The sequence below is a fragment of the Thalassophryne amazonica genome, chromosome 13, assembly GCF_902500255.1.
Source record: "Thalassophryne amazonica chromosome 13, fThaAma1.1, whole genome shotgun sequence".
NCBI lineage: Eukaryota > Metazoa > Chordata > Actinopteri > Batrachoidiformes > Batrachoididae > Thalassophryne > Thalassophryne amazonica.
Genome location: NC_047115.1, coordinates 69915982 through 69942499, shown reverse-complemented (window position 1 = coordinate 69942499; position 26518 = coordinate 69915982). Strand labels below are relative to the sequence as shown.

Below are 26518 nucleotides of genomic sequence, written 5' to 3'. Positions count from 1 at the left end.
ATGCATATATTGATATTCTTGTGGAGAAACAGCAGACAAGTGAATGCTTTTTTGTTTTCTTCCTCTGTTACTTTATAATTCTTTGTGTACAACATTTGAGTGATTTTATTTTAACAGATCCCTGTTCATCATCTGAATACTGTGCTAGCATCCAGTCTGCTTGTACATGGCAGTTTCCAAGCACTCATAAAGGTAATTTTGAAACTTTTTGATCTCGTAATACACAGTATAACATTGCATAAGTATGCATATCATTAATTAATTTGTCATCAAATGCATACTTCAAATAAAATTGCCAACACACAAAAAATGGACTTGCCCTCTGAATGTCGGCTCCCACTGGATTTTATTAGTATGTAGCCTCGCTCATCACAGTGCATCAGAAATAAACATTTCAGCTGACTGCTGATGCTTGGGACCTTGTTCTTCATGTTTTAATATAAATACATTTTAGAGTGTCAACCATTCAGAGAAACAGATTGTGCTGATTGATCTCCTTGCAAATGAAGCCATTTATGAGTGCAAGATTCTGCAAAATTGGAGGTGAAGTTTTTAATAATCTCACTTTTTTGTTGACCTCAGCCTGGTTTTTGTATCTAAAGAACCTGCCTCATCCTTTCATTGCTGTTGTAACAACCATTAGGATTTTTTGAGAAGGACTGGCTGTGGGCTACCAGAACGCTGGAGCACAAGACACAGGAGGACGGCAACAGCTGTGAGAATTTAGTGTTAATGGTAATCATCTTCTCTATGTTTTATGAGACCATTTTTGTACTAGGCTGTAGTAATATCTAAATATGCAGAATGCCTCTTTTGCAGTTTGCTGAAGCCTACCTCAGCAAAGGGCATTTGGTGAACACTGAAACCCAGCAGCAAGCTGTTGTCTGGGCTTGTGTGAAAGTAGCTTGTTCTCTACTGGAGAGAGGAAGTGTAGCAGAACTAAATTCGACACCAGGTATAAAGTGTATTAGGGTCTAAACCAGGAATAAACCTACCTTGTCCAGGCTAGGAGTACATCGGGTATAAAAGGATGGTGCAATTGTCCACACAGTCCATCTCAGGCCCCGAGCTCATCATCTCCTCCAAGCTCTGTTTGTGCCTCCACTGTTACTCCATCATAGCTTCATGATGAAGTGGTATAGAGGAGGACTTTCTTTCACCAGAACATCTGGTGCATCTCAGATCGTTGGATCCATCTTTCACCATTGAACGAATGAAAAAACATTCATTATTTGTTTAATATAACACCTAAAATAGATCTTTGTCATTTGATATTTTATTAACTTGTAAACAAGAGAAAAGGGACTTATATTTTGGTTGGATTCATAGTTTACAAAAAGAAGAAAGGAGCTTGTGAAAGAAGTGAATCCAACGATTGCAGCCAGAACAAGTGCAAGAACAGCCGACGACAATGACGGGGACGAGGACATCACTGGGTGTCTCGCGGTTGGTCTAGATGGCGTGTTTGACACCAGCCAGCTGAAACACACATTAGTACTTCCCCCAGTTGTCAGGTTTGACTGATGAAAGGTTCAGGTCCACACTCATCTGGAAGGTTCCGTCGTGGTTGGGGAGCAGCTCTCCGTGATCCACATCCTCAAAAAGCTGCTGTCCTTCTTTTCTCCAGAATATGACATCACTGGTCCTTTTGTTGTGAAAGTGTCGTGACACGGACCCACAACAGGGGGCGTTAATGAACGGACAATGGATAAGCCAAAAAGTAACAATTTAATGTTGTGAATCACACAACGACATACAGACAATAACAATACAGTGACTGTCAATCATACACCAGGTGACGTGTGGGCAGGCTCGACGATAGAAGACGCCTGGCGAGAGAAAAGCCGGATCCACACAGCTTCCACCGCCAACGGAGCTGAAGAACACCGGAGCCGCCAAGCCCTGCGCCCCAGGTGGCCGCTGTCTTCAGCAGTCAGACCTGGTACTGCTGGCAGAGAACAGAGACAGTCCAGATGAGTGTGAGGTCGCACACTCAGTAATCCCACAGTCTGTATTCAGTAAAGGAGGGAGAACCTCCACCTCCAATCACACACTCGTGCAGCTCCTGTCTAATCACTTATCTGGTTGGAGTGTGAAGCGAAGCCGTCGCTGATCACACCAAACGCCAATCTCACAGATAAGGACACACCACAGGAAAACGGCTGCAAAGAAGTACAGATTATTACTCAATGTTTTTGAGTCAGCAGAGAAAGTTACCTGATTGGTAGTTGATTTCTCGGCGGGGAGGTGGAGTTGCAGTCCGGCCTTTATGGTGGTGGTGATGAGTAGTGGATGAGTGACAGCTGGTATGGATGATGAGTGACAGCTGTCACTCCTGGTCGCTCCGACGCCCTCTCGTGCTTGAAGCCCGCACTTCAAGCAGGGCGCCATCTTGTGGTGGTGGGCCAGCAGTACCTCCTCTTCAGCGGCCCACACAACAGGACCCCCCCTCAACGGGCGCCTCCTGGCGCCCGACCAGGCTTGTCCGGCTGACGGGTGTAGAAGTCGGCCAGGAGGGCCGGGTCCAGGATGAAGCTCCTCTTCACCCAGGAACGCTCTTCGGGGCCATAACCCTCCCAGTCCACCAGATACTGGAACCCCCGGCCCTTTCGACGGACGTCCAGGAGCCGGCGTACCGTCCACGCGGGCTCCCCGTCAATGATCCGGGCAGGAGGCGGCGCTGGTCCCGGGGCACACAGTGGTGAGGTATGGCAGGGCTTGAGTCTTGACACATGAAACACGGGGTGTATCCGCAGTGAAGCTGGCAGCTTCAGCTTCACTTTGAGTATGGGAAATGGTCCGATGTACCTGTCCTTAAGTTTGTGGGATTCCACCTGCAGGGGGATGTCCTTAGTGGATAGCCAAACCTCCTGCCCGGGCTGGTATGCAGGGGCCGGGGAACGCCGGCGGTCTGCATGGGCCTTAGCCCTCGTCCGGGCTCTGAGCAGGGCAGAGCGGGCGGTACGCCACACCCGATGGCACTTCCTCAGATGGGCCTGGACCGAGGGCACTCTGACCTCTCCCTCCACCGGTGGAAACAATGGGGGCTGGTACCCCAAACACACCTCAAACGGGGAGAGGCCGGTGGCAGATAAGACTTGGCTATTATGAGCGTACTCGATCCAGGCCAGATGGTCACTCCAGGCCGTCGGGTGCGTGGAGGTCACGCAGCGGAGGGCCTGCTCCAGTTCCTGGTTAGTCCGCTCTGCCTGCACGTTCATCTGGGGGTGGTACCCAGACGAGAGACTGACGGTGGCCCCCAGTTCCCTGCAGAAACTCCTCCAGACCTGGGAGGAGAACTGAGGACCACAATCCGAGACAATGTCTGATGGAATCCCATGCAGACGCACGACGTGGTGGACCAGGAGGTCTGCAGTCTCCTGGGCCGTCGGGAGCTTCGGGAGGGCCACAAAGTCGGCCGCCTTGGAGAACCGGTCCACTATCGTTAAGATGGTGGTGTTGCCCTGGGACGGCGGGAGGCCCGTGACAAAGTCCAGGCCGATATGAGACCAGGGGCCACGAGGCACAGGCAGAGGCTGGAGGAGGCCTTGGGCCTTGTGATGGTCAGCTTTGCCCCTGGCACAGGTGGTGCAGGCCTGGACATACTCCCGGACGTCGGCTTCCATAGACGCCCACCAGAAGCGCTGCCGGACCACTGCCACGGTCCTTCGCACCCCTGGGTGACAGGAGAGCTTGGAACCGTGACAGAAGTCAAGGACCGCAGCCCTGGCCTCTGGTGGGACGTACAGTTTGTTCATCGGACCTGTCCCCGGGTCCGGGCTCCGTGTCAGGGCCTCCCGGACGGTCTTCTCCACGTCCCAGGTAAGGGCGGCCACGACAGTGGACTCGGGGATGATGGTTTCAGGGGGGTCTGATAGCTCGGTCTTGACCTCCTCTTCGTGCACCCGGGACAGGGCATCAGATCGTTGGTTCTTTGTCCCGGGGCGGTAGGTGATCCGGAAGTCAAAACGCCCGAAGAACAGCGACCAGCGGGCTTGCCTGGGGTTCAGACGCTTCGCGGTCCAGATGTACTCCAGGTTCCGATGGTCCGTGAAAACCGTAAATGGTACCGATGCTCCCTCCAACAGGTGTCTCCACTCCTCAAGAGCCTCCTTCACCGCAAGAAGTTCCCGATTGCCGACGTCATAGTTCCGTTCAGCTGGGGTCAACCTGCGGGAAAAGTAGGCACATGGATGGAGAACCTTGTCGGACTCCTCGCTCTGGGACAGCATGGCTCCTATCCCTGAGTCAGAGGCATCCACTTCAACAACAAATTGGCGCTTGGGATCGGGCTGCACCAGAACCGGTGCAGTCGAGAACCGGCGTTTCAACTCCCTAAACGCGGCTTTGCACCGATCCGACCAGGTGAAGGGGACTTTTGTGGAGGTCAGGGCTGTCAGGGGGCTAACTACCTGACTGTAGCCCTTGATGAACCTCCGGTAGAAATTTGCAAAACCGAGGAACTGTTGTAGTTTCCTACGGTTCGTTGGTTGGGGCCAATCTCTCACCGCCGCAACCTCGGCCGGATCAGGGGCGACGGAGTTGGAGGAGATGATGAACCCCAAGAAGGACAAAGAAGTGCGGTGGAACTCACACTTCTCGCCCTTCACAAACAGCCGGTTCTCCAACAACCGCTGTAGGACCTGACATACATGCTTGACATGGGTCTCAGGATCGGGAGAAAAGATGAGTATATCGTCTAGATATACGAAGACAAACCGATGCAGGAAGTCCCGCAAGACGTCATTAACCAATGCTTGGAACGTCGCGGGCGCATTGGTGAGGCCGAACGGCATGACCAGGTACTCAAAGTGACCTAACGGGGTGTTAAATGCCGTCTTCCACTCGTCTCCCTCCCGGATCCAAACCAGGTGATAAGCATTCCTAAGATCCAATTTCGTGAAAATTTGGGCTCCATGCAGGGGCGTGAACACTGAATCCAACAGAGGTAACGGGTATCGGTTGCGAACCGTGATCTCGTTCAGCCCTCTGTAATCAATGCATGGATGGAGTCCGCCGTCCTTCTTGCCCACAAAAAAGAAACCAGCACCCATCGGGGAGGGGGAGTTCCGGATCAACCCGGCTGCTAACGAGTCCCGGATGTAGGTCTCCATTGATTCGCGTTCCGGACGTGAGAGGTTGTACAGCCTGCTGGACGGGTACTCAGAGCCCGGTATCAAATCAATGGCACAATCGTACGGACGGTGCGGGGGCAGCGTGAGTGCCAGATCATTGCTGAAGACGTCAGCAAGGTCGTGGTACTCGGCTGGCACCACCGCCAGATTGGGGGGGGACTAAAACCTCCTCCTTAGCTGTCACACCGGGTGGAACCGAGGATCCTAAACACTCCCGGTGGCAGGTTTCGCTCCACTGAACCACAACCCCAGATGACCAATCAATCCGGGGATTGTGTTTTAACACCCATGGAAAACCCAAAATCACTCGGGAGGTAGAAGGTGTTACATAAAACACAATCTCCTCCCTGTGATTCCCAGACACCACCAATGTCACTGGCTGTGTCTGGTGTGTGATTAGTGGAAGAAGGGTGCCATCTAGTGCCCGCACCGACAATGGTGACGGTAAGGCCACTAGAGGGAGCCCAACCTCCTTTGCCCATTTGCTATCCAGCAGATTCCCCTCCGACCCCGTGTCCACCAGTGCTGGGGCGTGAAGGGTTAGATCCCCACTCAGGATCGTGAGATCGTCGGGGTTTCCCCACGTGGGTGTTGTGACCCACCCTTAGCCCAGTCTCTAAGGACGAGTGCTGTTGTTTTGACCATTTGGGGCATTCTCTCTGTGCTCGGTAGAGCTGCAGAGAAAACACTCTTCACGGATCAGCCTCCTTTGTCTCTGATCTGATCATTTTTTGGCCCTGCTCGTTTCCATAGCAACGTCAGCAGGGGGAGCTGTTGTCACGTGGAGAGCCCTGGCAGTGGAGCGTGGGGAAGTCGGCTTCCTTTCGGACCCGGGAGGAAGAGGGACGGCTTGTGCCTGGCCACGCCCCTCGTCTCGTTCCCGTCGGTGTTCCGTTAATCGGTTGTCTAACCGTATAACCAGGTCGATAAGCCCATCTAAATCCCGCGGCTCATCCTTCACCACCAGGTGCTCCTTAAGGACCAGAGACAGTCCATTTACAAAGGCGGCGCGGAGCGCAACAGCATTCCAGCCGGCTCGCGCTGCCGCGATGCGGAAGTAGACTGCATACTTCGCTGCGCTCCGACGCCCCTGCCGTATCGACAGCAGCACACTTGAAGCGGTCTCGCCTCTATGAGGGTGGTCGAACACCTGTCGGAACTCCCTCACAAACTCAGTATAAACCGTTAGGAGCCGTGAATTCTGCTCCCAAAGTGCCGTAGCCCAGGCGCGTGCCTCTCCTCGAAGCAAATTGATCACATAAGCCACCCGGCTGGCGTCTGCTGCGTACATGACGGGACGCTGTGAAAAGACGAGCAAGCACTGCATCAAGAAGTCCTCGCATGTCTCCACACAGCCTCCGTACGGCTCCGGAGGACTTATGTATGCTTCAGGGGAAGGTGGGGGGGTTCGTTGAACGACCAGCGGAATGTCTGTTTCTGGCACACGGTCAGCAGGAGGAGGTGCTGCAGCAGCACCCTGAGCACGCGCTTCCACCTGGGCGGTGAGGGCCTCCATCCTACGATTGAGAACACTGCTCTGCTCGGTAATTAAGTCCAACCGAGTGGTAAAGGCGGTTAAGATGTGCTGCAGCTCACCCAACACGCCTCCTGCTGGCACCTGTGCACCTCGCTCTCCCATTGGCTGTTCAAGCGATGGTTGACGCCCCTCGGGATCCATGACGCTGGCCGAGAAATCCTGTTGTGAAAGTGTCGTGACACGGACCCACAACAGGGGGCGTTAATGAACGGACAATGGATAAGCCAAAAAGTAACAATTTAATGTTGTGAATCACACGACGTACAGACAATAACAATACAGTGACTGTCAATCATACACCAGGTGACGTGTGGGCAGGCTCGACGATAGAAGACGCCTGGCGAGAGAAAAGCCGGATCCACACAGCTTCCACTGCCAACGGAGCTGAAGAACACTGGAGCCGCCAAGCCCTGCGCCCCAGGTGGCCGCTGTCTTCAGCAGTCAGACCTGGTACTGCTGGCAGAGAACAGAGACAGTCCAGATGAGTGTGAGGTCGCACACTCAGTAATCCCACAGTCTGTATTCAGTAAAGGAGGGAGAACCTCCACCTCCAATCACACACTCGTGCAGCTCCTGTCTAACCACTTATCTGGTTGGAGTGTGAAGCGAAGCCATCGCTGATCACACCAAACGCCAATCTCACAGATAAAGACACACCACAGGAAAACGGCTGCAAAGAAGTACAGATTATTACTCAATGTTTTTGAGTCAGCAGAGAAAGTTACCTGATTGGTAGTTGATTTCTCGGCGGGGAGGTGGAGTTGCAGTCCGGCCTTTATGGTGGTGGTGATGAGTAGTGGATGAGTGACAGCTGGTACGGATGATGAGTGACAGCTGTCACTCCTGGTCGCTCCGACGCCCTCTCGTGCTTGAAGCCCGCACTTCAAGCAGGGCGCCATCTTGTGGTGGTGGGCCAGCAGTACCTCCTCTTCAGCGGCCCACACAACACCTTTGATGTCAACAGGTTCCCAACAGTCCAACACAAATTGTAAATAGCAGTCCAATTTAATCCAAAATTGTTCTCAGTCAACTTGCAGAAATTGTCACATAGTTCAAAAACAATCCTGACGATGTAGTCCTGACTTCTTCGTGTACAGACTGCTGTCTGTGAAAAATTGCGACAGAAATTTGTCGAGCTCTTTATCTGACAGTGGTTCTACTTTAGCTAGATATATCCCAGCGAATAGTGCAAACGCCTCCAGACAGCTTACGCCGTACTGAATTTGTTTTTTCTTCTGTGTTAGAAAAATGAGCAGCATCAATAAGCTGCTATAAGCACCGTTGCTGCTAGCGTGCAATGGTACGAAGCATATGGAACCGAATTTGCACACTAAATGGAGCCAAAATTGCACTCTAAATGGAGCATAATGGCAATTGGGATGAATGATCAATATCACGTGACATACAAATGACCAATCAAATGACAAGGATCTATTCAGGCGTCACATAAAAAGAAAGCATTGCTGGGTGCACTCACAGATTCATAAATCAATGACTTGTCCAGACAGAAACTGAAATTTCCTCACATGATATTATCTTTGTTGTTTTCAAAAAGTGTTCCATAAACATGGCAACGTTTCAAGAAATATCTACATGCACACGAAACCACTGGAAATGACTGAAAACACTTACGTATATATAGCAGGCCTGTATGTGGTGCTGTAACGCTCCCACAAAAAAAGGAGAAGACGACGTGGAGCACACACATGAAGTTTGACGGGGAGCATGAATGCTACAGCAAGAACGAAAGCTGTAGTGTGGGCCGACAACAAAGTCAAACTTCTGCGTTGAGACACACTGGATTATAGATGGACTAAACTTCAAGATGTGACCATTTCTTGCTTGTTGTCGTGGAAGAGGAGCATTGTGCTGTACTACCCCAATAAACTCAGCAACTTCTGTTCCACAAACACAAGTCTGTAGTCTGCCACTGTTGTTGTTCCATAACATCCTGCAGCCTGAATGAGGTTAGAAAGGTGGAGCTATGACATCGTTTAACAAAAGTTGCTTATTCGTTATACACATGAAAACGCAATGGCTGTGTTTTAAGATTTATCCACTCTTAAACCACAGACCAGTCTATAAACGCTAGCATTTTTGGGCTTTCATGCGTACGAAATGCCGATATGTCAGAAAACTTTTCCAGATACGCATAAAATCGTCTGTGTGGATGGGCCCCTGGTCTCACAATTGGATTCAAATGCAAATTCAGCACCAAGCACCCAATGGAAGGGCCAACCTTATTTAGCCTAATCCCTGTGTGTGTATGTTCCTGCCAGCTGACAGGAGCACCGCTTTCTCCACACTGTGTGTGTGTGTGTGTGTGTGTGTGTGTGTGTGTGTGTGTGTGTGTGTGTGTGTGTGTGTGTGTGTGTGTGTGTGTGTGTGTGTGTGTGTGTGTGTGAAAACATGCATACGTATACACCTTTAGACACAAAACAAGAACAGAGTGCCAAGATTTTAAGCATGCACTATCAATTGGAGCTTATAAAAATGTGAAATTGTTCTAACATTTCACATTCTCTGTACTAGATTTTTGATATTATATATGTATTCATGTTTTGTTTGTGCAGGTTTGGGTGGAAGCAGTTTCGCCTGACATGCACACTCTTGTGTGCACATCCCTGGCCATCCCTATTCTGTTCTCTCTCTTCCCAGAGAGGGAGTCAGAAATGAACCTGAACTGATTGAGAGTCAAAAGCAGTTGCTAGGGCAGATTCAGTGGGGCAGAAGCAGTTGCCTTGGCAGTGGTGCTGGCTGGTTGCTTGGGGAGTGAAGTGGGGATATGGGGGTGAGGAAGGAATAGGAGCCCATTGGTTGCCAGGGGTAAGCCAGTTGGTTGCTTGGGAGTGCCAAAGCAATCGAATGAGTGTTAAAGGCACTGGGAGGCCTGACCATATGAAAGGCTGTGTGGGTGTGTTCGGACTGAGGATGAGTCCTGGGAGGATAGCCCCAATGTCAAACAGCAGGGGTATTACAAAGGAGTCTTTCACTGGGACATTACTGCCCCCATGTCTTCTTCACACAAACAACTGCCTCTCCGCTCTCACAACCCAGCCGGCTGACTGTGGCCACAGAATGTGGAATTCCCCCTCAACTATAGGAATCACAAAAAATGAAGTTGCTGTAACACCTTCCTAAGTTTGGTGCTGAGTATTCCCGAGCAAAGTCTCGGCACAGACTGCATGTGTCTCGGAGGGAGAGCAGCAGATTTGCACAACTCAGGAAAGCTAATTTCATATCACTTTTGAACTGATCAAAAATTTATTGAGCTCTCTCAGACTCTCAGCTGCCACTGCGGTGTTAAGGTGCCCTGACACTTGAACGACTTTGATCTGTGCACTTGCACACACATCGTTGTGATGATCCCACCCCCGTGTTCCCACCCGGCTGCTGACGCATTGTGCGCTGGACACTGCGTATATAAAATAATTATTTTGTAGTGGATTAATCATTTTCTGTACAAGTTAGCTGTTGAAAATGCCTTTAATTGCTTCTGGAATCACAGAGGAGCACTCCAGCTGCTGCTCTTCTCGCGCGCATGCTGAACGAGGTGGAGAAAGTATTTGGAGCCATCTGAAAAGGTCATTTGTCATGTTTATATTGTAATGGCTTGGTAAAAGAGTTGTATGTTATTTCCTTCTTGTGTGCAGCTGTAAAAGTATGTTTATGAAAGATTGAACATCTCATTATAATCGTTCAGACAAGCTGAGCTCTGATGCGGTGCGCTGACACAATCACTCGCACTGTTCATTTCTTCTTTACTCGACTTGACGAGCTGCACATAGTGTTGGTGAACAGATCGTGCAACATTCAATACCACTTCACATCTGTTGCACGACATGTATGTGTGAAAGATTTTTTGAACATTTCAAAATTCTCTTTGCGCAATGGCATGCACCAGCGCTGCTCTCACGTTCAGCCTACACCCATTAATGACAACTTTACTCTCCTGCACGACACTGTGTGCAAGTGTGTGCATCAAAGTCGTGCAGGTGTCAGGGGGCCTTTACGCTGAGCTTGGTGCAGGCTCGCTGCACATCAGAATTTGGTTTTCACACCAAGTACAAAAAGACTAAGGCAATGACTAAGGGAATGTGAAAACAAATGTACAGTAGTGTTCAGAATAATAGTAGTGCTATGTGACTAAAAAGATTAATCCATGTTTTGAGTATATTTCTTATTGTTACATGGGAAACAAGGAACCAGTAGATTCTCACAAATCCAACAAGATGATATGCATATGCACAATCTTAAGGCTATGAAATTGGGCTATTAGTAAAAAAAAGTAGAAAAGGGGGTGTTCATAATAATAGTAGTGTGGCATTCAGTCAGTGAGTTCGTCAATTTTGTGGAACAAACAGGTGTGAATCAGGTGTCCCCTATTTAAGGATGAAGCCAGCACCTGTTGAACATGCTTTTTTCTTTGAAAGCCTGAGGAAAATGCGACATTCAAGACATTGTTCAGAAAAACAGCATAGTTTGATTAAAAAGTTGATTGGAGAGGGGAAAACTTATACGCAGGTGCAAAAAATTATAGGCTGTTCATCTACAATGATCTCCAATGCTTTAAAATGGACAAAAAAAAAAAAAAAAACAGAGACCCGTGGAAGAAAATGGAAAACAACCATCAAAATGGATAGAAGAATAACCAGAATGGCAAAGGCTCACCCATTGATCAGCTCCAGGATGATCAAAGACAGTCTGGAGTTACCTGTAAGTGCTGTAACAGAAGACGCCTGTGTGAAGCTAATTTATTTGCAAGAATCCCCCACAAAGTCCCTCTGTTAAATAAAAGACATGTGCAGAAGAGGTTACAATTTGCCAAAGAACACATCAACTGGCCTAAAGAGAAATGGAGGAATATTTTGTTGACTGATGAGAGTAAAACTGTTCTTTTTGGGTCCAAGGGCCACAGACAGTTTATGAGACGACCCACAAGCTCTGAATTCAAGCCACAGTTCACAGTGAAGACAGTGAAGCATGGTGGTGCAAGCATCATGATATGGGCATGTTTCTCATACTATGGTGTTGGGCCTATATATCGCATACCAGGTATCATGGATCAGTTTGGATATGTCAAAATACTTAAAGAGGTCATGTTGTTGTGTGGGCCGCCAGAAGAGGAGGTACTGCTGGCCCACCACCAGAGGACGCCCTGCCTGAAGTGCGGGCTTCAGGCACGAGAGGGCGCTGCCGCCACGGACACAGCCGGGAGTGACAGCTGTCACTCATTATTTCCTGACAGCTGTCACTCATTCTTCATCATCTCACTCCATAAAACCGAGACGTCATCTCCACCTCATCGCCGAGATATCGTACTTCTATGGAGGTAACCTTCTCAGCCTGCAGATTCAGATAAGTGGTTACTCAGACGCTGCACGAGTGTGTGTTAGAGGTGGAGGTGGCATTCCCACCGTTGTTGTTACTGGGTGTACACACACCCACACTTGACTGTCTTTGCTCTTCGCCAGCAGTACCAGATCCGACAGTCGGGGACGGTGATCACCTGGGAATTCGGGACTTGGCGGCTCCAGTATTCACCAGGTTCGGTGGCGGCGGAAATCGTGTGGTTCCGGCTCTTCTCAGGACAGACGTCTTCTATCCTCGAGCCTGCCCACACGTCACCTTTGTGGATTGACTGTTATCAGATTCTGAGATTGTCTGTATATTCGTTGTGCACCTTCACAACATTAAATTGTAACTTTTTTGGCTCATCTATTGACCGTTCATTTGCGCCCCCTGTTGTGGGTCCGTGTCACTACACTTTCACAACACATGTTGCCTTATGCTGAAGAGGACATGCCCTTGAAATGGGTGTTACAACAAGACAATGACCCCAAGCACACTAGTAAACGAGCAAAATCTTGGTTCCAAACCAAGAAAATTAATGCCTCGCAGATGTGAAGAAATCATGAAAAACTGTGGTTATACAACTAAATACTAGTTCAGTGATTTACAGGATCGCTAAAAAAGCAGTTTGCACATAATAGTTTTGAGTTTGTAGCATCAACAGCAGATGCTACTATTATTGTGAACACCCCCTTTTCTACTTTTTTTTTTTTCTTTTACAAATAGCCTAATTTCATAGCCTTAGGAGTGTGCATGTCATGAATGCTTGGTCTTGTTGGATTTGTGAGAATATACTGAATCTACTGGTACCTTGTTTCCCATGTAACAATAAGAAATATACTCAAAACCTGGATTAATCTTTTTAGTCACATTGCACTACTATTATTCTGAACACTACTATATTTGGTATGATGTCTTGTTGGCAGACCCTTGGGTACACTGGGAATGACGTATCAAAGGAACAGTTAATAAGAGAGACTCAAGGCCCCCTGACACTTGTACAACTTTGATTCACGCATCCGTACGCAGTGTGTCGTACTGGTGAGGAATCTCGCTGTGAACTGGTGTAGACTGAACGTGATATGTGCACCGCCACGTGCAAGTGTGCAAAGAAAATTTTGAAATGTTCAAAAAAATCTCTCACGTATCAAAGTTGTGCAACAAACATGAAATGGCTGTGACCATTGCGATCTACTCGCTAACACTACGTGTTGATGCATGCTGATGCTTGATGGTGCGTGAGATGGCGACTTTGATCCTCAAGTGCATGAATCAAAGTTGTGCAAGTGTCAGGGCACCTTAATGCCTTGTCCACACGTGGCAGGGTTTTTGTAAAACCAGTCCTGCCCCCTCCATCTAGAAAAAAACTTTAGTACACATTACCTCATTTTTAGAAAAAAATTCATCCACACCTAACTGCACAAGTGCGTATTTGAGCACATTCATAACCATGCCAGACCTTTATGTGGCAGTAGTTTCCCAAATGCTATCTAATCAGAGTAAGCTTCCGTCTGTCGACGTCATTTCCACATAATACGGAACATGGCACCAGGCTCATTCGTGTGAATGATAAGGAGGCAGAATTGCTCTTAACCATAGTTTTAGAATATAAAGTCAACAAGACACAAGAAAATGTTGATTGGGACTCTTACCAAAGCAAGTACGTGGACATATTGACCCTCTTTTCAGAGCAGAATCCTGCGAAGACCTCCAACGAGTTTCCCCATGGAAGGGGAGAGCTAATGCAGGCTAACCTGACTACAAAAGTTAAGGAAATCAGGGCCATATATCGCCTGGCTGTTGACAGCGGATGCAGGAGCGGGTATGGCAGAGTCGTTGTTCTATACTTTGAGTTGTGTGAACAAATATGGGGTGGTTCCCCCGCCACTACAACCCTGTCATCTGGCATCAAAATACATGACTTGGATGATAGCCTCCCTGTTCCCTCACCTTCTACATCATCCTCGTGCACCGCGGAGCCATCCGGCACGGTGTCAGGTGACTAATTTGTTGCCAAAATGTCACTTTAAGAGGTTCAAATAGAATGAAACTGTTTTATAACTGTGACCGTAGGAACTTTGTGGCCGGGACGGCAGTGGGATCGAACTAAAGACCATTCCTCTACCAGGTCAGCCAAAGGGGAATTCCCCGTTAGCCAAGCTAGCGGGAACGTCTTTTCAATCAGGACCCGGGACCTTCATCCTGCTACATATCTCCCCACCATTTTTGACTTCGTCCCTAAGTCACAGGTGCATTTAAGCATGTTCTGTGACTACCCACATCCTGTTTGTGACGCCAGATTGTGACTGCAGGACCTTTGTGGCCAGGACGGCGGTGGGATCGAACCCAGATGGCTCGCACTAAAGACCATTCCTGTACCAGATCAGCCAAAGGGGAATTCCCCCTTAGCCAAGCTAGCGGGAACATCTTTTCAATCAGGACCTGGGACCTTCATCCTGCTACATAACATTTCCTTGTGATTTCTTTTTCTATAAATAGAAGGGACACCAGCATGACCATTTGAAGAGAAAGCTGAAAGCTGAGACCCAGTGGCTTAATGCACTTGAAGAGGACCAATGCGTAAAGACGAAATTGATGGAGTTTTTGGAAACATCAGAAAAACAAGCAGCTAATAATAGCACGCTCACTACTGCCATAACTGATGGTTTTTCTCTTTTAAGACAAGTTGTGCAGCCTCCGGCACAACCTTCATGCCATATGAAGCAAGAGGGCACAATTATTCATACACACCAACCAAATCAAGGTTTTCATACATTCTCAACAACTCACCTTCTGTCAGAGGAACAACACAGAATCCTATCAGGACCATCAACACAAGATGCATCCCATTCCAGCAATACTGCTGACAGCACAGGGCTCACAGGGATCTCCTGTACCCAAGCCCTTTTTGCAGTGATGATTAATGAATGCTATAATGTTAAAGTTTTACATGTGCAATGCCAAGTGTTCATGCTTAACAAATATGTTTGCACCAAAATTCTCATGAGGTCATTTAATTAAAAGAAGGGTGCTGACGATAAACACCACAGGACTCTTATTATTTCATTTTTTCTGTCTTTTTTTATCATTTATATGTGTTGTCCAAACTATTCCAGAAAGGGCTGAGAGGGTGCAGGTTTTCCTTGCGGGGTATGGACAAAAACCCCCTGACAAAAGCCCCCTAGGAAAAAAAAAACCCTAGTAAAAGTGCATTCTAGGACAAAACCCCCCTGGTTCATATGAAGTTTTACTCAGCAGAGTTTTGGCATGTGTGTTCCTCATAATAGAGGTGAAACATGTTGAAGGGGGTTTTTAATTGTCAAATGCCAAACAGTTATATGGAGTGGGTGTGAAACTACTCATCAAAGAGATAAGTGTCAGGTGCAAAAACAGTTTTGTTCTCTGTAAGGTAGGCCATGCCACTGGTGACCACTTCTTCAGGTAGAAATGCCAGTGCATTAAGCATACCACAGAAGTGCTTGACACTCTCATCTGTCCTGGACACATTAACCAATCCTAGGCTCTGTATTTTTCGCCAAGTACTCTGTACCAGGTGGTAGAAGCAGCCACGGGATGTCACATGAGGCCCCAAAACACTCTGCGCAGCATTTATCATTGCCTGCTCAAAGTCTGTGATGACAGTTGTCAGATCTGGATTAAATCCGAGTTGATCACACTTATAAAGAATGGCCTGGGGAAATTCTTCATAGCATGATTGAGACTTCCCAGACAGGAATGCATATACACATGTGATGGCTGTGTTTCCAAGTGGGGCACGAATGACATATAACTGGTGGAATAACCTGGGAGCTGTTGCAAATGTTCCATCCATAAACCAGGTCGAGGTCTGGCCTTTTTTATGAAATATTGTATGAGGTGCTATTATTTTAATAAAGCTACATAAAAGTAATGCTGTTGTCTGTTTTTTCTCCACTAAGAATATCTTGCCTTATATATCTTTGAGGGGGGTTTTGTCTGACACCCTTTCCTTGTAGCCACTGACTCCAGCAGGTGATTTCACTGATGTGCTCACCCCACCTGTTCAAAGGGATGTTAATCAGTGAAATCACCTGCTGGAGTCAGCGGCTGCAAGGAAAACCTGCACCCTCTCAGCCCTTTCTGGAATTGTTTGGACACCACTGATTTATATGGACGCCAAGAACCTTTTTGCACATTTGCCTTCAAATGCTTACTGGCAGGGAAAATGTTTCTTCACAATAACAATTCAACATTTTTGCAAAGAAATGTGTGCAGTATGAAACATATGTATAACTGTTTTCATGTGTTATTTGTGAACATTAACCAAGAACAGCTTGGTGCAGCTTGATGCAGTTTTGTGTATAACATGTCAGAGCCCCACATTAGTTTCCCTCCCTCCCTCCCTCTCCTGACAACATTGTCCTTTTTATGGATCAAGATACTGGGTGAGGAATCTCCTAACCCTCTTCCCTTCAACTGTCAAGCTGTCTCCTCTGACGTCCAGTTCTGAGTGTGGCTGGTTTTCTCTGTCATGCTAAATGGCTTCAGTAACATGGTTGTCATCTATTGTGTCTTCTAATGCTTCACAGAGATTATGCAGCACGAAGCATGCATAAATGACGAAGGGCAGTTCCTGTAAATTGATGTCCATGGCTCTCCTCAAAGCTCCAAAATGAGCCTTCAGCCTTCCAAATGCACACTCTATTACCATGCGTGCTGCACACAAAGAGAGTCCAAAGTACTGCTCCTGAACAGTGCTTCCTCCATTAGCATATTCTTTCATGAGATACGGTAACAAGGGGTAGGTGGGGTCCCCCAAAATGTAAAGTGGGATGGGTGCGTCATTGTCAACAATTTGTCTTCGACAAAGAGGGATTTTTCCACTTTATAGAAAGTCATTTATTGCTGAGTTCACGAAAACACGAGTGTCGTGTACACTTCCTGCCCTTCAAGGTGAGGACGCAATAACTCAGACAACGACAGGAGCGAGGACCGCGACATACGGAAATTGTCACGCCTTTCCTCCGGGAGCACAATTTCTGTCTCAAAATTCTCCCACCAGCTGGCAGTGTGCCCCAGTCTGACCCAAAACCGGCGTCTGTGTCTTCAGCAGAGAAACTGCCTCGGATGTGGAATGGCAAGATGGCGGAAAATAACCATCCTTATTGTTGTCCTTCATCCGTGTTCTTGAATGTGGAGCAGTATCTGGGCTTGTAAAAACATGCAGGCTAAAAGCGCGAGCACCAAATCACTTGTGAGGGCATACATACTGTTTACAAATGTAGACACAGGTCGCATATGTGACGTAAGAACATATTTGGTCACAGGTAGTGATGTTTCAAAAGCATAAAACGGTTATTGATGTCCACATAGAGCTGCATAAATGGAGTATTCGCAAATTTTCACTTTGGCCGGAGATTTTTAAAAGAATCATTTTTAATGCCGTACATCTGGGCTTAGGTGTGGATGACAGGCCAAATCGTAGAAAAATATCTTTGTTTTGTGAAATACCCTGCTAGGTGTGGACAAACCCTAATGCCGCGTTCACACCGGGCGCGATCAGACACTACAAATTCGCGGGCGTCGCGTGGCAACGGACGCGCCTCCTTCGCCCGGTGTGTCGCTCTGCTTGGGTGGACTTTCGCTGCGAAAATTTGCCCCAGTGCGTCATCAAATAGGAGGAGCTTCCATTTCACACGGAGCGAGTTGTTGTGAAAAGCTCCCAATACAGAGAGTATCATTATTTGCTGCAGGAGCTGCGTCTGGATGACGGCCGCTTTCAGCAGTCCTTCCGCCACTGCGGGACCCAGTTTGAGGACCAACTGTCCCGTTCACGCGCGTACATGTAAACAATAAAAAAAAAAGAAAAGAAACTCCGCAGCTTGCTGCAGCTCACTCTTCCTCCAAAAAACTCTGTCATAATTGTGTTTAGAAACCAGTCACCATTTGTTTTATTATACATCTGTGTAGTTAATTAATAAAATATTCGCCACACAGACGATTCGCTCGTGCACGCACGTAAAAAAAAAAGAAAGAAACTAACTCCGCGGCTTGCTGTGAGGCTGCTCCTCGCTGTTTCCCAAAAAAATTCTGTCATAATTGTCTTTAGAAACCAGTCACCATTTGCTTTATTATACATCTGTGTAGTTAATAAGTAAAATAATCTCCATGGATGATTCCCTCGTGCCAAGCCCGGCGCCAGAAAAAAAAATATTAAGGGGGCAATGAGTTTATCACAGGGGGCGGGGTCGCCCCCCCGCCCAAAAAAAAGTGCGCACCGGAGGGGATGTGCCTGAGCGTGCGTAATTAATTGGGTGCGCTCCTAGAAAGCTTGTGTATTTAGGCTACACCGTTGTAAGAGACTGAGTAAGAGTAAAGAGTGATGACAGTATTTTTTAAATTATTATTTGAACGTACAGACCCTAGGTCAAGTGATCTCCTGCATACCACAAAACCAAACCAACAACTGATCTGAGAAACGACATGAGACAGTAGATTAACCCCACATACAGCCCTCCATCACAAGCACAAACACAGCGCAACTGGGCATGACAGTCACACAACGGGTCAAAGATAAACCTTTCATGTAGATATACAGTGGTCCCTTGTTTATCGCGGGAGTTACGTTCTAAAAATAGCCCACAACAGGCGAAATCCGCGAAGTAGACAGCATTATTTTTTACAATTATTATAGACGTTTTAAGGCTGTAAAACCCCTCACTACACACTTTATACACTTTTCTCAAAATTAATATTTTCTCACTTTTCTCTCGTGTGTAAACACCCTCAAAGTTCAAACCTTATTAGAAAAATAAGACCAACCAGTTTTCAGGCCCAAACATTTGTTTGAGAAATAAAAATAGAACGTTTTCCTATAAATAATTCTGATGGCTTTTAGAACTAATTAATTTAATTTTAACGATCAACCTACGAGGTTGGACACATAAGAAATTATTAATAGTGACTGACCAGTATTTCACAGTTCCTCTGATCGCGCCTCTTCGTCCTGGCGCCGCGCCACTGTCGCGCCTTTTTCCACTGAGTCACACCTCGCTGCAGGTGTCTTTTTCCGAGAACACAGTTATGGGTAGTTGTTGGTGCTCTTTTTTCTTCTGGGCGAGAAGATTCTTATAAACAGACACGCAGAACAAAATGCGCGTACTCTTCCTTCGCGGTGCCGCAACAGGTGTCCTGTCATCTCGGCAGAACACCGGCCTGCTTGATGAGCACGCAGAGCACAATGCGCTGTTAAAAAAAAAAAGCATGCAAAATTGGACTAAAAAAATCTGCGAAACTGCGAGGTGCTATATTTTGCAGTATTTCTTTTTCTTTCGTTTTTATTTTTATTTTTGATAACTCTCACATCCGAGGGGGCGAGGCTAATGACATAAGGGGGCGTCACCCCCAAACGCCCCCTCGTGGCGCCGGGTCTGCCTCGCGCGTGCACGTAAAAAAAAAAAAAGAAACTCCGCTCCCCCTGCTGTAGTGCTGCTGCTCGCTCCAAAAACTCTCTCATAATTGTGAAATAAAGGACAAAAGAGACATAAGTCCTGCTCACAGGCTGCTACCAGAGACAGGACATGTTCACATCTTCAGTCAAACTCCAGACATCTCCACATCACTACATATTCAGTCTCTGATTGGTCATCGCGGCGCGAAGAGACGAAAAAGTTCAGATTTTTCAACTTGGGGAGGAGAGCGACACGACGTGCCGCGACGCAATATCGCAATACAAACACACAAAACGCTCAAAATTGCTTCACTCGTGTCGCTTCACTCGCGTCCATCATGTCGCGCTGCGCGGTTTGGCGCCAAAACGCGTCATTACATAGGAATTACATGGCAACCTGTGGCTCGTGTCGAGCCCGGTGTGAACACAGCATAAGACTTCGTTCAGACAGGGCTTGGCCGGATAGGTTTTTCTGTGAATTTGAATGGAGCAAATAGGATTTAAGACAGATTGTTTTCTATCCATCTTAACCCATGTCCAAGAGGTGGATTGAGCCAAATTTGAGCTGGATTTGAGAGGGGATTCGCTGAGGTTTGAAAGCAAATGTGGTCAGAATCCAGCTTACTCTGGGATCATGATGTCAAATGTCCTCACTATGTCCGTGCGCCAACAGCATCTTCTCAACTGTGGCAACGCTCAGTAAAGCAAATAGCTTTCTTTCTCTGCTGCACCTTCTCAACACACACACACACACACACACACAGTCATTCAGATGTCATTATCAGAAAAACCATCACAGTGGATGTTACAGCAGAATTTCTTATTTCACTGAAAGATTATATTAAAACAGAAAACCCTGGCTCTGATAGCAGCTTAAAAAGTCAACTTTTGTGAGGTTATAATTAATTAATTATTTTCTGTAATATCACACAATTATTCAGGTTTACCAGTTCAAAGCCAGACGACTCTCTGCACTTAAGTCATTCATGTCTCACTGTCCCATTCTCCTCCTTGTTAAAGATGAAACAACATCCAGTATGTGGTACTTGTCACTTCAGTAAGCAGTAAATGTTCTCCTGCACAGTCTCCATATCCACTCTCCAACCACGCAGGTGTCTGTGGTAAGCATGCTCTGCATCTTTTTAACATTTGGAGTTATTCAACCGGTGATGTTTTGGAAAAGAGTTATTTTTTTAACCATTCATATTAGCATTTAGGTAATATTTTGCTAATATACTTAAAATGTATTTTCACTGAAATGCTTGCAAATGACCCAAATATTAAAAATATTTTTGCTGGAGTTGTAACATTTAACCTCTGTGGGCCACAGTTAATTGCCCCCCCCCCCCCCCCCCCCCCCCCCCCCCCCCCCCCACCCCATCATGTCCAAGAGTAGAAATCTTCATTGATCCTTGAATTACTACATAAGGTCACCGAAAAATGCACGCAAAAATTTAAAAATAGAGCCGAAACAGGCTAAGTACCAGGAAAGGAAGTCGGAGTGTACACACAATGGGCCTCGTGTATCAATGTTGCGCACTTGTGGCGTAAATTTACGGCGTAAACTTGAAATACACCAAAGTTGCCGTGACATGTATCAAGCAGTGCGCACCTGCCCATTTCTGGCCTACGCCAGACGTGACCTTGATAAATGCGGCAGGTGGAAACGATCGTAATTATAATAAACACGCCCATAAATATTCAGACTCCGCTTCAGACACACCCTCATTTTACGACATGGAAGTCGGGAAGACGGCAATGAAAAAGAACTCCACCCATCACGACGCGTGCCAATAGAGCGTCAAAAGCGGCCATCGTATCAATTGTATTGTAGTATATAATCAATAAAGTGTTACAGTGGTCCCTCATTAATCGCTGAGAGTTACGTTCTAAAAAATAGCCCGTAATACGCGAAACTGCGACGTAGTCAGCGTTATTTTTTACAATTATTATAGACGTTTTAAAGCTGTAAAACCCCTCACTACACAGTTTATACACTTTCTCAATCAGGCATGAACATTTTCTCACTTTTCTCTCATGTGTAAACACTCTCAAAGTTCAAACCTTAGTAGGAAAATAATACCAAACTCTTTCAGGCCCAAACATTTGTTTGAGAAATAAAAATAGAACATTTTCCTATAAATAATTATGATGGCATTTAGAACTAACAAATTAATTTTAACGATCAACGAACGAGGTCGGACACATAAGAAATTATTAATAGTGACTCACCAGTATGTCACAGTATGTCGCTTTCCTTCCTGTCAGCGTTGTGACCACGGATCGTGCTCCATAACAATCCCGCAAAGGCGGGATTTGTATTGATTATTATGTAGTATAATCAGGAAAGTGTTATTTATGTAACATATGCATTGATTTGTATAATGGCACTGTTTATCATGTTGATCATCTTCATTTTTATGTGGATTCCAGCGCTGGTTCATTTTGGTGTATAATTTACACCACCTCTCGACCTGGTGTACGCCAATGACCACATTGATAAATGCCAAGTAGCGCAGCCGTTTTGGCGTACACCCCATATACGCTCAAATATCACCGTACGCAACGTTGATACATGAGGCCCAATGTACTGTTGTACATGTGTGTTCATGTGTGTGTGATTCAGATTTGGGCGGCAATAGGGAGAAGCAGCGATAAAAACCAGCCTGCTTCCTGTTCTTAATTAGCTAATGGTGGGGATTTACTGGCCTTTTATTATGATTGCCCCAATTAGCTGTAATACAGCATCGGCCCAGTCTTCTAACTGCCTGTTTGCTTGCATTTTCTTCCTCAGTTTTTAACTTTCTTGTCCTTTTAAGATCAACTGTAAGGCACTATACTGGAGAATATTTATGATTCTTTATAAATCACACCAATAACCATAAAGTGCACCAATCATAAAGGCTTTTTCCACATGGAACTGGTTACAGTTAGGAAAAAAAAAAACTACCGGAGTTTACTTCACGAGGAACTTCTGTGCCACGCAGTGGTGGGCACAGCTAACCAAGCACAGCTAGATTTGATAACTGCTAAACCGCTAACTAAAAAGTTAACTTTTATAATGCTAAACCGATAAACATCTAAAAAATTTACCGGAAGTTGCAGCTAACCGCTAACTTTTAGTATTGACTCGGTACACTGTTGGCTACAGATAAGCCAGTTTTGAGCTTAAGCACCACTGAGGCTTCTGAGTACAACCCCAATTCCAATGAAATTAGGACGTTGAGTGAAATGTAAATAAAAACAATACAATGATGCAGATCCTCTTGAACGTATATTCAATTAAATACACCACAAAGACAAGATATTTAATGTTCAAACTGATAGACTTTTTTGTTTTTGTGCAAATATCTGTTAATTTTGAAATGGATGCCTGTAATACGTTTCAAAAAAGCTGGGACAGGGGCAACAAAAGACTGGGAAAGTTGATGAATGCTCAAAGAACACCTGTTTGGAACATTCCGCAGGTGAACAGCTTAATTGGAAACAGGTGAGTGTCATGATTGGGTATAAAAGGAGCATCCCCAAAAGGCTCAGCCGTTCACAAGCAAAGATGGGGTGAGGATCACCACTTTGTGAACAACTGCATGAAAAAACAGTCCAACAGTTTAAGAACAATGTTTCTCAACGTTCAATTGCAAGGAATTTAGGGATTCCATCATCTATAGTCCATAATATAATCAGAAGATTCAGAAGTTTCTACACGCAAGCGGCAAGGCCAAAAAACAACATTGAATGCCCGTGACCCTCCATCCCTCAGGTGGCACTAAAAACAGACATCATTCTGTAAAGGATCTTACTGCGTGGGCTCAGGAACACTTCAGAAAACCATTCAGTTAACACAGTTTGTCGCTACATCGACAAGTGCAAGTTAAAACTCTACCATGCAAAGCAAAAGCCATACATCAACAACATCCAGAAATGCTGCTGCCTTCTCTGGGCCCAAGCTCATTTGAAATGGACAGATGCAAAGTGGAAAAGTGTGCTGTGGTCTGATGAGTCCACATTGCAAATTGTTTTTGGAAATCATGGACGTCGTGTCCTCTGGACAAAAGAGGAAAAAGACCATCCAGGGATGTCCCTGCTTATTTCAGCAAGACAATGCCAAGCCACATTCTGCACGTGTTACAACAGCGTGGCTTTGTAGTAAAAGAGTGCGGGTACTTGACTGGCCTGCCTGCAGTCCAGACCTGTCGCTCATTGAAAATGTGTGGCGCATCATGAAGCACAAAATATGACAAAGGAGACCCTGGACTGTTGAACAACTGAAGTCATACATCAAGAAAGAATGGGAAAGAATACCACCTACAAAGCTTCAACAATTAGTGTCCTCAGTTCCCAAATGCTTATTGAGTGTTGTTAGAAGGAAAGGTGATGTAACACAGTGGTAAACATACCACTGTCCCAGCTTTTTTGAAACATGTTGCAGGCATCCATTTCAAAATGAGCAAATTTTTGCACAAAAACAATAAAGTTTATCAGTTTGAACATTAAATATCTTGTCTTTGTGGTGTATTCAATTGAATATAGGTTGAAGAGGATTTGCAAATCATTGTATTCTGTTTTTTACATTTTACACAATGTTCAGAATTCATTGAAATTGGGGTTGTAAAATCAAAGGCGATCATAAACTCTGCCCCCCCAAATTCATTTAGGAGTCACTGGTCCCATTAGCTTTTGTTTAGCCATGGCAACATGCATGCCTTCCCGTGCATAATAAATAAAACGACTGGTCCCATGGAGGAGCAAAAAGCTGTGCAGAATGAGAAATGTGCACAATTCAGTTTTAGCAATAAACAGACATGTTTACCACAGGGACAACAAATCCTCCAAATCCCAAAACCTTTTCAGTATGTTTGATAATCCCACACATTATTTCTGCAGCTCGAGTTTACATATTTAGAAGCTGAAGAAAAATGAATCAAAGAATCTGGTTCATGTTCATGAAACAAACATTTTGAAAAATGTAAAACTTGAAAATTTTCTGTTGCATAAATATTCTTAACATCTTTATTTTGAATCCAGTTCATTTTCCTGAAATTTTTAAAGGTTTCCTGTCCATTAGTACAAAGGTAAATTACTTTTTGTCACATACTCAGAATAATACTTTTACTTTTTACCCTACTGTTGCCCATAGGTCATAATTTAATGCAGCAGTTTTATTTTTGGACTGGTGATGCAACCACTCACCACATTTTAAACATCAAGAAAATATCACTTATCTTGCCACATGTCAGTGTAGAACAATAGAGATAAAACCAACCATGCTGAATTACTTCTTGTTAGGAATTTCCGTTTTGGTTTTTGTGGTCTGAGACCTTCTTTTTTTTTTTTTTTTTTTGGATGACTTGGCTCCAGTTATAAAGCTGTGTTTAAAAGCTGAATGAGCTGTTGCACTGTTTGATCCAATGTGTTCTTTATGATTATGAGTCAGCAGTGGTTGTACACTATGTGCATGAGTCAGTGTGGCGGTGTGTGCGTGCGTGCGTGACCTGTGTGGGTGTAATCCATGTGGTTATGACTAATGTGCAGCATATGGAGCCTTGAGGGTGAGAGAGGTGTGGTGCTAGAGGTCACATGTGATTGGATGTCAAAGTAGGAGACCATGAAGAACAGAATGAAACTCTTCTGACATGATGAAGAAGCATCTGAAACACATTTTTGGTTTTAATATCGCCACTATTTGTTTTGGCGGTGGAGACATTCAACTATTGGGTGATGTTTCAAGCCTTTTTTGGACAACCGCTTTACCGGCTTCACCGATATTAGGCCATATGTTTATATTTTTAAGTGATGGAGAGTCTGGATGAAGTGTGTGAAGGAAATGAAATGAAATCCAAATAAAAATAGACATTGTACTAAGAAAAAAAAAAAGCAAATGTGTTGCCGAAGCATTTAAACAAGAAAAGCAGTGTGTTGTACGTGTTCTGTGCAGCTAAAACAAAACAGAAAGCACATTTCATTCAAGGAACAACCCCAAAATGTCACTGCACCACATGGATTTGGAAGCTATGAATGCTGATATTAAAAGTGTGAACCGTTGATGAATGAGTTAACACAAGGCCACTATTAAACCACAAGGATGCTAAGAAAGCACACACTTCTTCCACCAGAGTAATAATATCCAGAGGTGGGACGAAGTCACCATCAAGTCACTCTCAAGTCATGAATCAGCACGTCCCAAGTCAAGTCTCAAGTCATAATGACCACCAATTGTTTGCAATATGACTTGAGACTTGACTTGGGACGTGCTGATTCATGACTTGAGAGTAACTTGACAGTGACTTCGACCCACCTCTGGTAATATCCAGCACCCGTAACCAGCCCAAACAGGAGGGCAGGGATCTATTTATGGTCCCATTGTTTATTGTGTTTGACATCTGTGGTTTATTTCTAAGTGTCTCTAAGAAGATCTGCAAGAGTGTGACCACACAATGAATTTTTCAGAGTAAAATATACTCTGCCAAGATAACATTTGGTCCCAGTCTAAATAGAGCAAAATACACTCTATTAAAGAGCGAAATCAGCTCTACCGGTGTCACAGACTGAACGGTCCGCCTCTAAAAATTGGTCCACCCTGCCTCCACTGCGCATGCGTCATTTGCGACCACAGAAACTCCTCTGAGACAGAGTCTCTTCACCCAAAGTGATCAAAGGGAATAATGGGATTATTAACCATCAGATGACAAGGTAAAACCTCTTAAATCATTCTAAAGTCAGTATTAAGCAGAAACAAGGCGATAATCAGTGACGCTTTGAAATAACCGACGCGCATGGAATGTAACAGCTAGCAGCTTGTGCTGCTGGTGCGCTCTGATCGGTTCCTCCGTCTTTTATTATAAAATAATGCTGAATTTATGTGGAAATGTTTGTTGTACAAAAGCTTCGGATATCTGTCACTGAGACAGATGATGACTGAAGTGCAGTTTGAAGCAGAAACGAGGTGATAATCGGTGAACCGCGGCTGATGACACATGAACAGTGAATGCTGGGTGGACCGAGTTTTAGGGGGGGACTGTTCGGTCGGTGACACCGTCTTGTCAATTCAAGTAGTTCTACTCCGAT

The 26518-nt window shown here is 45.7% G+C and overlaps 1 long non-coding RNA gene across 1 annotated transcript; it reads right to left on the bottom strand.

Moving 5' to 3' along the window:
* Positions 1-1504: 1504 nt before the first annotated feature.
* On the bottom strand, positions 1505-22300 carry LOC117523736. The gene is made up of 3 exons (XR_004564594.1): positions 22289-22300; positions 18728-18730; positions 1505-1608 (listed from the first exon to the last, which is right to left on the bottom strand). It is a non-coding gene; the product is annotated as an uncharacterized LOC117523736 (long non-coding RNA).
* Between the last annotated feature and the right edge of the window lie 4218 nt (positions 22301-26518).